This window comes from Diadema setosum, chromosome 5 (genome assembly GCF_964275005.1).
Source record: "Diadema setosum chromosome 5, eeDiaSeto1, whole genome shotgun sequence".
In the NCBI taxonomy this organism is placed as follows: Eukaryota; Metazoa; Echinodermata; class Echinoidea; order Diadematoida; family Diadematidae; genus Diadema; species Diadema setosum.
Genome location: NC_092689.1, coordinates 40,497,122 through 40,508,583, shown reverse-complemented (window position 1 = coordinate 40,508,583; position 11,462 = coordinate 40,497,122). Strand labels below are relative to the sequence as shown.

The following is an 11,462-nucleotide window of genomic DNA, read 5'->3' as shown; positions in this document are numbered from 1 at the left end:
CGTGTCAATGATAGATAGATTTTCTACTTTTGAATCACAAAATACACAATTTTTGCAAGTAGCACATCCCAAGAAAGGATTTAAATATGTTGTTTATATATTCCAGAAGCGACTTAATGGCGACTCGGACATTTTTCAAGTATTTTACCTATAATAATTTGTCATTTCGGGTCATGTTTACATTTTAGAAAAAACTAAACATTTCCTTCAGGAAACAAGACAAGTAGGCGTGTGTGACAGCCTCTTAACTGCTGAATGTACATTGCAACTGGTGAGTGCGTGTGCAGGTCGTAACGACATATTGTTACGGGACACTGGTTAACAGTCTAAATTTATATCGATATCTCGATCCAAGGTAGGTAGATGTTAGAATGTTATATCGATCGTGAGTATCTTATAGCGCTAGCGCTCGCCTCAGCTTAGCTCTAGCTAGTAGCTCTGTCGCTGACCTGTGTAGCTTTAGTTCTAAAATACGTGTGAATAAATGATGGATTCAGACGACGAGATCGAGTCGCCCATTTCATGCCCCGCTACCGTTTCGAGTGAGTCAGAGAGGGAGTCAGAGTCGGATGTCGAGCGAGATGGTGAGGACGAAGATCCCCGATCAAGCAGGAGAAGCAGCCGTTGGCGTTGGTCGGCCTCAACAGCGATTGGGTTTACTCCCGTATAGTATGAACCAGACGCTGCACCTCCCGCCCCCGGAGCAGTCGGCGGTGAGGAAGCTCAGGGGACGGGGTGATGACAACGAGCCCGCAAGATTGGGGAATAACAATTGGTAATTATCTACTTGAGAGTCTATATTCTATATAACCTTAGTAACAGTAGTAGTAGTAATAACAGTAGTATATCTGTATAGGCCAGAAAAAAGTATAAGTCACAAATGTTGGAAGTACAAAACTGCTGCTTGTAAGTTGTAATAATACTCTAGACTCTCTACAATGTACAGGTTTTTACCAATGCCACAGTTAGTTACTGCTTATTGACTTACTGCTATTTGGAATGTGTGGACAAGACAGTAAAGTCACTAAAGACTAAAGTACTGAAGAGGCTGGTGTAGATGTAAATCTCTGTGGCAATAGTTGGCATGTTGAACTTGAAGGATTGGTCTCAATTTATCATTGTGTGGCAGCTCAGTACTACATGACTAAAACTAATTAAGTTACACAACAAGTAAACCTGAATTTACCTGTATTTCTTTCTTCAGGTGCCAATGTGGGAACTGTGTGCCAATGCCTACAACACGGGAGTCATTGTGCTGTCACAAGGCTGACCCGGTCTTAGAGGAGGTCGAGCAGTACAACGACCGGCCGACATGCAGATGCTCAAATAAACTGTATAACAGCACACCCAGGATTTTCCACCGTTTGCCTTGGTGAATGGGTGTTGGAAGCTGCTTATCACCAATATGCTCAACAGTATGGAGAAGGTGCCAGAACCAAAACGGATGCCACAGATAATGAGTGAGTTTGTTTGTCAAATTTTTCAATTTTTCTTCTGAAATAATGCAAATTTGCCATTTTTTATTCCCTTGACAATATGCTGTTTATACTGCCAATTTGCAATTGCACCCATCAAAAGAATGCAATATCTAATTCACCATGTGTGATTTCAGTCCTGCACTCCAGTAATTTATTCAAATATATTGGACCTGTCTTCGTAGATAATGCAAAAGTACATGTAGCCTTGTAGGATATATTTGTATAATCTTTTCATTTTTTATTTCTTGAGTGCATAGGGACATTATCACTTTGTGTTATGCGCTGTATAAGCACTCTCAATTATTACACTATTATTATTGTTATTATTATTATTATTATTATTATTATTATTATTATTATTATTATTTTATGCTGCCATTATACAGTTGTACCAGGTACCCAAAATAATGACTACCATACTCCATGGGTCCCATTCACATTGTCTAATTTAAATCCTATTCTCAAGATAAATTTCTAGATGAACACATGATGTCATATAAAAGGATTATCAAATTTTACTCCTTTTGCATTCCATTTCGTTTCACTTTTGTTTCTATATCAGGTGATCAAGACATGTTGCATACACTGGCAACTGGTGAGATGATGCTGGAAATTTGTGGGCCAAAATGTGAGAGTCCTACTGCCATCGTCTGCTGTGAGGAAAATGTGATAAACTTATCCATCAGAAAGAGTGACACGTTTTCATTTTGCATAGGCTGTAATAAGACTGTATATGCAGCACTGATATTGGGTGTAGAATGTGACTTGTCACATTGCGATCTGCTTAACGGGAACATGGTTGTAGAAATGCATCAGATAAGTTTGTACATTGCGAAAGTCACATGCATACTTTGTCAGACACCTTGTCCATTATGTGGTCATACTGATGATATGCAGCTTCCAACACCCACTCATCAAGGCACACAACTGGGAAACATGCTGTTGGACTTCAGCCTCTCTGTACAAATGATCATGTATTATTTTGTTGTAATTTATTGATGCATGTTCAGTGGAACCTCAATATTATAAGCACTGATATGACAAACTGTAGTAATAACAAGATCTTATATATAGGGGTGATATCTCTGGTCCCATTGACCCTCATTATAACAAGGTTCGGCTGCATGTCAAATGCACTCTTGTCTCAATTCTTACTCTTGCTATGCTCTCCCTCTCTCTTTTGTAATGTAGGCCTACTGCATGTTTTAGCAATTGGAAAATCACACTTTCACAACCATACAAGTGAAGATAATTTTGATTGTGTAGAATTGACACGTTGAACAGCTATGTTGTCAGTCATGGTCAGAAGAAATAGATAATGATCTGATACAATTAAGATACTGTGGCCTTTCCGGCAATAGCTTCACAGCCTCTATTTAGAGAACAGGACCAAGTCTAGTTACGAACTCATTGAACTGGAATATAACTGGCTCATATAGTAATGTTCTGTCATGAACCAGTATACATTTGTCAAACATTCCTTCCAGCTGATTACACTAATTATATTTTGTGAGCAAATGGAAAAAAAAGTGTGTTGTGTTTTCTATACATACATTTGTAGTTGTAGTAATACAGTACATGTACCGGTAGTGTAAATTGGTTATCCTTATATACAAAAAGAAATGGATTAGCTTCATACAGACCCATGGAAATGCAAAAACATACACATATACACACACCCTCAGTACACTGATGCATATCCAGGCCTGGCATATCAGATACAAACATGCACAAACACACACCAACATCAGACACACATAGGACTAATATATCATTGATATATTTGCCCTATGTTTGTCTGATGCCCCCTTCATAGAATGGATAGATATATCCCCTCATAGATATGCACATACAATGTATTTAAGTAAGATTTCTATGGAATTGTACATCTAGCTGTATGCAATTTGATATTGGTGGGAGTGTTCCAATGATGCCTGATTGAAAGTATTTGTGGGTATGTATGTAGTATGGCAAAGGGTGTGTGTGTGTGTGTGTGTGTGTGTGTGTGTGTTGATGTGTGTATAGATAGGAGACTAAAGAAAATTAGTCACAGGGAATGAGGAAAAGATGGGGGAGTGTACTTACAGGAATGAGATTGTAAAACCCTACCAGTGTGTTATCTCCATATCCTAATGTTGGAACAAAATGGGATTTATTCCACATAATGACAGCTGATCAGTCAAGCATGCATGAGTGACATCCACATTTGAAATCAAATCAGCCCAGAAGAGTTATCTTTTGCACATATATGTACATACTGTATATTTCATATCAATACTATGAGACATTCTCATGTAACATTAAATCAAAAGCTTTGTGATTTTTTTTCCTCATACATAAATCTTATCAGTGACATTACAGAACTCAAATTCAGGATAACATAATACATGTGTTGCACGTGTAAATATACAAAACAGTACAGGTGAGTGATGTTATTCAATCTTTCACACAATATTTTAAAATGTGTAAAAATGTGTGAATGTATATGTGAGCATATGTGCATGTGGGTGTTTGCTTGTGTGCACGTTTTCAAAAGTACCTCTGCATGCAGATGTGATATGAATGATTATGAATGTCTGAGTCCCAGTCATAGCAAGATCAATTCATACCAAATTTTCTTAAACTGAGTGACCTTGAAACTGTTCTTTCATAAAGAGACCTGACACCATATTCATAAAAAAACAATGCTTATTTAACTTTTAATGCTTGACTTCAATGATTATGTATGGAGAACCATTATAGAAATCAACAGAATAATTCCCCAACTAGACTTAGCATTGCATTATGAATTTGGTCCCCCCCCCCCCTTGTGGAGGCATTCCAAGTCTCAGAACTTGAGTAACAGGGCCCCAGTCTGCTTCAACATGTCAGATGAAGATTATATAAAATGCTAATGCCTTACAGACACACATCTTGTGCTCCTTTTTCATAAATTTGTGAATCATATACCAAGAGTAAATTATTGCATTCCTTCCCAAAACTACAATATTTTTCTCCATCTCTTTTTGAGTGTGTTGTGTTCTATAATGCATACACATTTTATTCTAAATTACCTTGTCAAAGATATTAATATTTGATCATAAGAGTGAGCTCTAATCTTAACAGCAAACATTCAATGGTAAAATCATAGTGTGGGACAGCATTCATGTAGAAATCTTCTAAACTTACCATTACAACACTGAATATCTCTAGAGAATTGTGTTAGCATGCAAGCTCATCTGTCCATAAAAATGGCCATGTATGCTTCAAACATCAACAAAAAAAAAATACAGTTTTCCTTTTGTATCCACATGACTGTTGTATTGTAAATGAATTGTGATTTTGCTATTAAAAGGACAATATTCAACTGGCAAATAAATGATCTTTGAAACACTATATCAAATTGGCATCATATTGTTTGTGATGAAATGCAACATACACGTTATACAGACACAATACAACAGTGATCACTCATGAATAGAAGGTATAAGAATGCAGGGTATGTGTAACAAAATTTTGAGTGTTTGTATCTACCATCTGACATAAGAACAGATGAAAATAGTCTTCTGAAACATCATTCCGCAACAATTAAACACTATTTGCACAGTATCAAGTATTGAATACATTGTATGAACTTCAATCTCAACTGCAAGGATTCCTGAACCCATCAGATCATTTGTCAGACTGTGCAAATTGTCTCCTTTGATGTTCAATAACTTCCTCCCTTGGATGATACTCAAAGGCATTCACAAGGGGAGGCGTTGAAGGCTGGCAGGGTGCAGGAGTTTTGTCATTGTACTCCACAACAGCAGAAAGGACATCATAACCTGTGCTGTAGAAAATTCAACAGAAAGAAACAAAGAGACACACAAAATAGATGGAATTAAGTTGATAGCACTGGTTTTTAGCAACACATTTCTTGAGGTGTCATGAACAGACACCACCACTTTGATAATGACATCAAAAATCTTTGCAAATTCATATAAAAATTGGGGTTTGCCCTCCTCAATGCAAAGACTTGACTTGAGAATGCACAAGTAGCCATTGGTCATATAGCATGGCAGGTGGAGTGTTGGTCTTCAGAATGGACAACTGACTGCCTCCCTTCTATGACTTCTGATTAGTGGAACAGGCATAAGACCTGCCCCCCCCCCCAAAAAAAAAGAGAAAACGTATGTCTAGACCTTTTAAAATTGATCATTTTATGTGTACTCAGTGGTCAAGAAAGCCATGCTTCTACAGAGACAAACAAATAACAAGATGTGTAGTTCACAAATTGTGCCATTCTAATATTTTCCTCTGAGTAATGTGAATTCATTTTCTTCCAATATTGCATAAAATATCTACGCTGTTCTTTACGAACCTTCACGCTAGAAGAGCCAGGATTGTTCGTCTTCACAATCCGGTAGAGCAGATCTCCTGTTGCACCTCTTATCGAGCTCACTGTCTGTCAGAATTTGTGTAGTACACTGTAGTGCAATGCTGCCAGATGAACCCTGTCAGTACATGTAATAATGGCACAGAGAGGAATTGAATTTTTTTTTTAAATTGTTTATGTAGGCCTGCAAGAATGTGGTTAACTAGATGCATGTAGGAACTCTTGGGAAAAACAAATACCGGTAATCACAAATAATGACTGCCATTAGTACCGGTACCTCCCCACATAACCAGGGCAAGTGAAATTGTAATGATGACAACTGAAAATAACTGACTGCAGAAAGTTCCTTGTCTGATAGGAAAGTGACTTTTTTTTTTCCACATGTAAAATATGAAATCGCATTACATTAGTCAACTAATATAGGCAACATTTTGGGGCAAGAAAAAAAAATGGACATTGAAGATTTCACTTGCCTAATGGGCAAGTGAAGACAAACAATAATGGCCAGTCCTGGATCAATTACAATCTAATAATATGTTTTGGAACACACCATCCAACCATTCGGCTACAAGTTTTAGAGCTCAATGGGGAAGCAAGGCTGTCATAGCAGAAGTCAGAGTCATAGAATTAACTGTTACTGAATATGTATGATTGATAAGCCTTCTAATGTAGCAGCGATGAAAATATACAGAGCCAGCCAGCCCGGCTGGCTGGCTGGTACATGCGGTCTCAGTTGGTAACTGTTGACCCCATATGCCCATACAAGTACTACGTGGTATCTAGAATCGATAGCCACACGCAGGTACCGATGTAACTGTGTTGTAGTGAATGTCTTACTAATCTTCGATAAATTTTAGGTCTAGTAATGTAACGTTATAGAGGTGTTCACTTCATAGTATAGTACGATTTAATGAGCACACAACTTGACTACTAGTACATTAAAATCCCTCCATGATCTTAATTTTACTGACATTGAGTGATGTTCCACTCAAAACGCTACAGACGGAGCTTATCAACCTATCGAAACCGTGAAACTGTTAGTAGTGATACAGCAATTATAGGCCGACCAGACGCCGTGCGAACCCTGTCGCGATTATTGCAGCGACTGGGCTGTGTATAGTTACGGTACATGTACGATAGCTACTGTATAATAAGAGTCGTCTACACAGTGGCAAAACATACCCGCTTTCTCTGATCCAGCTTCAGAACTGCTGATCCGCTTTGTTTTTCAGCTCTCTGACGATGAGTTTGGCTTCCATTTCCCAGCTTGATAACAGGGATAGCTATGGGCTCCAGGATCCTCTTTTTGGGCGCAAATCCTAGCCGAGTATACAGCACTACTTAGCTCCACTACAAGCGATCACTCCATACGAGGCTGTACAACCTAGTGCGTAGTAATGTACATCGTAGTAGAAGGGACCATCTATCCCACTGGGCTCGCGTCAGCAAATGATTCTCAACGAACCCAATTTTTTCGAGTAGCGTCATCTTTAGGGAAGTTGTGCAGACTTACACCCCATCTTTTGTGTCTTTGCTGCGGTGATGACGGCACACTTCCTCGGCATTTTCTTGAAATACTTTCTCCAACTTTCCTACAAATACCCCGGTACACAAGATCTCTGCACTGTGAAGTACAGTTTAGGCGAGACAGTCGCACTATGAGTTCCTGTTGGTGCGTCACAGTGTCACCTGACAAGGCACGTGACCGGTCCTTGCTTTTTCTGGGGGCGTTCCCGACTACCCGAAAAATGAGCGATTTAGGCGATTTCAACTGAGTTTTTTGAAGTTCACAGATCTCTTTGAAGAAAAGTATATGTGATTTCTAATAGTATTGACACAGTATTTTCATATGATCATGCATTATAAAATTAAAAGACCCGCCCTTTAATATTTTATTTTTGACATGAAATCAATAAAAATAAGTTGTATCCCTAACATCAACTTACTGATGACTTGTAAATAACCCAGCAAAGATGATGTTCGTTCTAAGGAGAAAGAGGATGTAGCTGCTAAGTTATCAGCTGAGATCATATTTTTAATACTAGGTCAATGGGAGATTTGTGAAGCCATGACGTCATTGCCTCTTCTAGTTTAGGTGTTTCGTGGTTGTGACCAATATCACTTTTTGGTGAAAATGGGGAAAGGTGAAAATATCATATCGTTCTCATTCCATGTTTGAGTTTTAGAAATATGTATACATGAATGTATCTCATTCCATGTTTGATCTTTAGAAATATACATGAATGTACTTATCTTTCTCATTTCAGGTTTGATTTTAATTAATGAGACTTCTGCTATCCTGGTCGCTACATTTTACACCATGCAATTCAAACAAATTGTGGCACTGAATCATAAAAACTCAGTTCAAAATGATATTGATGTGAAAATATGTATAGTCTGGGACAGAACAAGTCGATGCCCATGTGAGTATTACATGTAGAAGTCTTCTGAATGCATACAAAGGACAATGCCACAGCTACTCGACATAGATGTCAATTTGAAACCCCGTCCACGAAAAATTACTATTTTGCAGATGCATGGACACAATGTCGTGATCATTTATTTTGCACATCATTATTGCACTGATTTTGTTGCTTTTTCTCACAGTTCGTTTTTTTTTTTTTTTTTTTTTTTAAATTCTGAATAATTGGACAGTGGAAGCATTCCTCTGTGGTGTTTGAGATATCTTCTTGCCCTTAATGATATTTCATTAATGACTGATTTGTAACATGGACAAGACTAGCACTCCGCAGAATATCGAGTCTCGGTGGTAGAAAATATTTTCTGTTATTTTGATACAGCGTGTTGGGGCATTATGCAAAGCCATCATTGGCAAGATGTACAATAAAATTGGAAGTTTTCAACGGAACACTGAGTGATGTATTTCAGTATGACTTTTTGTTTATGTCGTCATGCTACTTCCCTTTGCTGCCGATTGCATTTTAGTTGAGGGTGATGCAGATATAACACGATTGTGCCGTTATAGTGTATTCGACCGCATGCGCAGTGATGATCTCTGCAAAAAGCTCATTGGTTATGCAATGAGGGAATGTAAATGTAATTACCTTCATGTTCCAGTCTTTGCCTCATTTCTCTGATTAGCTCGCACAGTACATGCGACTCCCGTTATAACTAAGCACTCGGGACGGGCAATTTTCTTTTGGTATGTCGAAATTTCGTTATATCAAAATTTTGTTATAACCGAATCGTAATGTATATAAAGAATTTTGATACATGGATTTGGACTTCGTTAAAACCAGATTTTCGTTATAGCAGCCGCCGCGTTGGCTGTAACGAGGGTGCAACATTTGCAGTATCTTCCATATATCAAACTGGGTGCTGCGATTAGTTAAGAGCTAAATCTGCGTGACCATCTTCTTAATTTCTAAGAAACTCCGCCAAAGTTGGTGCTTTTATGCAAAGCTTCCATAAGGACCAGGGTTGGGGTCGAAAGAAATGTGCAACCTAGGTCTTTTCACTGAGCCTCGTCTCGTTATGTTAACAATGCCGCGGACACGGACACACTTCACACTCAGACACACATTAAAAACATTGGGAGCATAATCAAAACAGTAATTCAAAATGGTTGTCCTGGAAAGATTGTCTGTCACATCAGCACTTACAACAGACTTAAAATTACTTATACATGTGCATTTTGAATATTGTTTATTTCTTGTTGCATAAAGTAAAGTGATTTGTGTTCATAGTGGGATGATGGGCCGAGTATATAGTTGTCTTTAGTTCAACATTGTGCTTTTCCCAGTTAGGACTTAGTTTTTGTTTTGTTTTTTTCTTATCAAATTGATAGATCTTTACCTCTATGATGGTGTTATGAGTTGTCTTTTATATGACGGAATGACTGTAGCCGTCGACTTCGATGGACACAGGATTTGTAGATGCGCATACGAAGAAAAACAAAACACTGTGTATAAACATGCTTTGATGAATCACAAACGAAACATGGAAACAGACACTCGGTGTTCCACAACGATCGAGTTTCTTCTGTACAATGCACACACAAGGAGATATACACAAAGGTATGCTCACAGAAATCGGGAAAACAAGATGCTAACTCTCGCGTTTGTCAATGTTGTTATTTGGGGGTCTGTATATGCACCATGAGTAGGCCTACCTGCAATCACGCCATTGCATTATGTGTAATGCACATTATAGACCTTGGGCACGAAGACACATGAAACATACGTAGAAAAACAGACTGTTTACCAGATTGTCAACTTTTATTTACAATACATCAAAAACACACATAAATCAACGAAATTGAACATTTCCCGATGCAAACGAATATATCAACAACCATACATTTTTCTTTTCATACACGCACTGAACTAATAACAAAAACTAGAAATTAGAAACTTTTTGAAGTTAGCATGGAGAAAGCCATGTATACCTTTGTCACGTACTTTCAGTGTACTTACCCGGAGGAGGAGTAGACGAAAAAATGCGGCATGTCGGCCATTTCAGAGATACATACATTCAATTTAGGGGCAAGCTTTCAACAAGATTTGACATCACTTTCCTATTTCTGCGTTTTCAATGCCTTAATTCCGTTACGGACAATTTCTTACGAAGATGTATCTTCGCTGGTTGCATAATATGCAAGAGAAATGACCAATGGCGACACTTTTCCTCCTTGGCAAGACGGTGAATCTACAAAACACACTTTTGTTACCTATGTCGACGCAATGTTCTATTTTCAGGCAATCTACAAAACCTGGTGGGCAAGACATTTTGTCAGTTAAGGGATTTGAAAAATTATAAGAACAAATTATTGGTGAGCCTGTTCCCAAGATTTTACATAGTAGTCTTTATGCTTAAAGTAATATCCTGGACTACATGTTTATTGGGGAATATCAAATGAATACGAGTTCTCTTAACTTTTTCGTCTTTCAGGGGTCAATATGAATAGAACTTGAGTAAAGCAAAAAGTAAAAACAAACAATGAAATACTTATCCTCATTTATCCATACTTATCCTCATATCTTATCCTCATATGGCACGTACTGAGATGATGTCGAGCACCGCATGAATTTCAAAATGTTTTATGACTAGAAAAAAAATGGTTCAAACATACCGATGAAATTGCTTTCTACCCACGAAAGTTTCAGAAACAGGAAACCAATTTTTGTCAACAAAGAGACAACATTAGAAGACCATGTAAAAGTATGAAAAGTGACAAAGTGTTATCCATGGCCGGATGCCGAATTTCGATGTACACTGTTTAAATCGTGTTAGAACGCTTCTAGTTTTCTTTTTCTTTCATGAATCATTTACGAATTGAAACTAGCTGAGCAAAGACAGTCATCATGTACAAGAATTGATAGAATTTTACATTGTTGGAGAAAAAAAAAATCAGATAATGATGCAGTAATCCCATATTATCAAAATGCGCTCTTCCGAAGTCTTCGTTAGGCAAACGTGAAAATTACTATTTTTATGTGGCGCTGTTTAAATCATCTAACTCCTGCTCTATACAACAAGTGCAGATTAGTATGCCATTTTCCTCGCAGTTAGGTATGAAAAACACATCGACATTTTTCTAATAATATCTAAGCTTGTCGACAAACGAGTTTTCTAACGATAAAGGTTCACGTTGCGGGTAGTTCTTC

General features: G+C 37.8%; 1 pseudogene; it reads left to right on the top strand.

Moving 5' to 3' along the window:
• The first annotated feature begins 484 nt into the window (after positions 1 to 484).
• On the top strand, positions 485 to 1,464 carry LOC140228917 (uncharacterized; annotated as a pseudogene).
• The last annotated feature ends 9,998 nt before the right edge of the window (positions 1,465 to 11,462 follow it).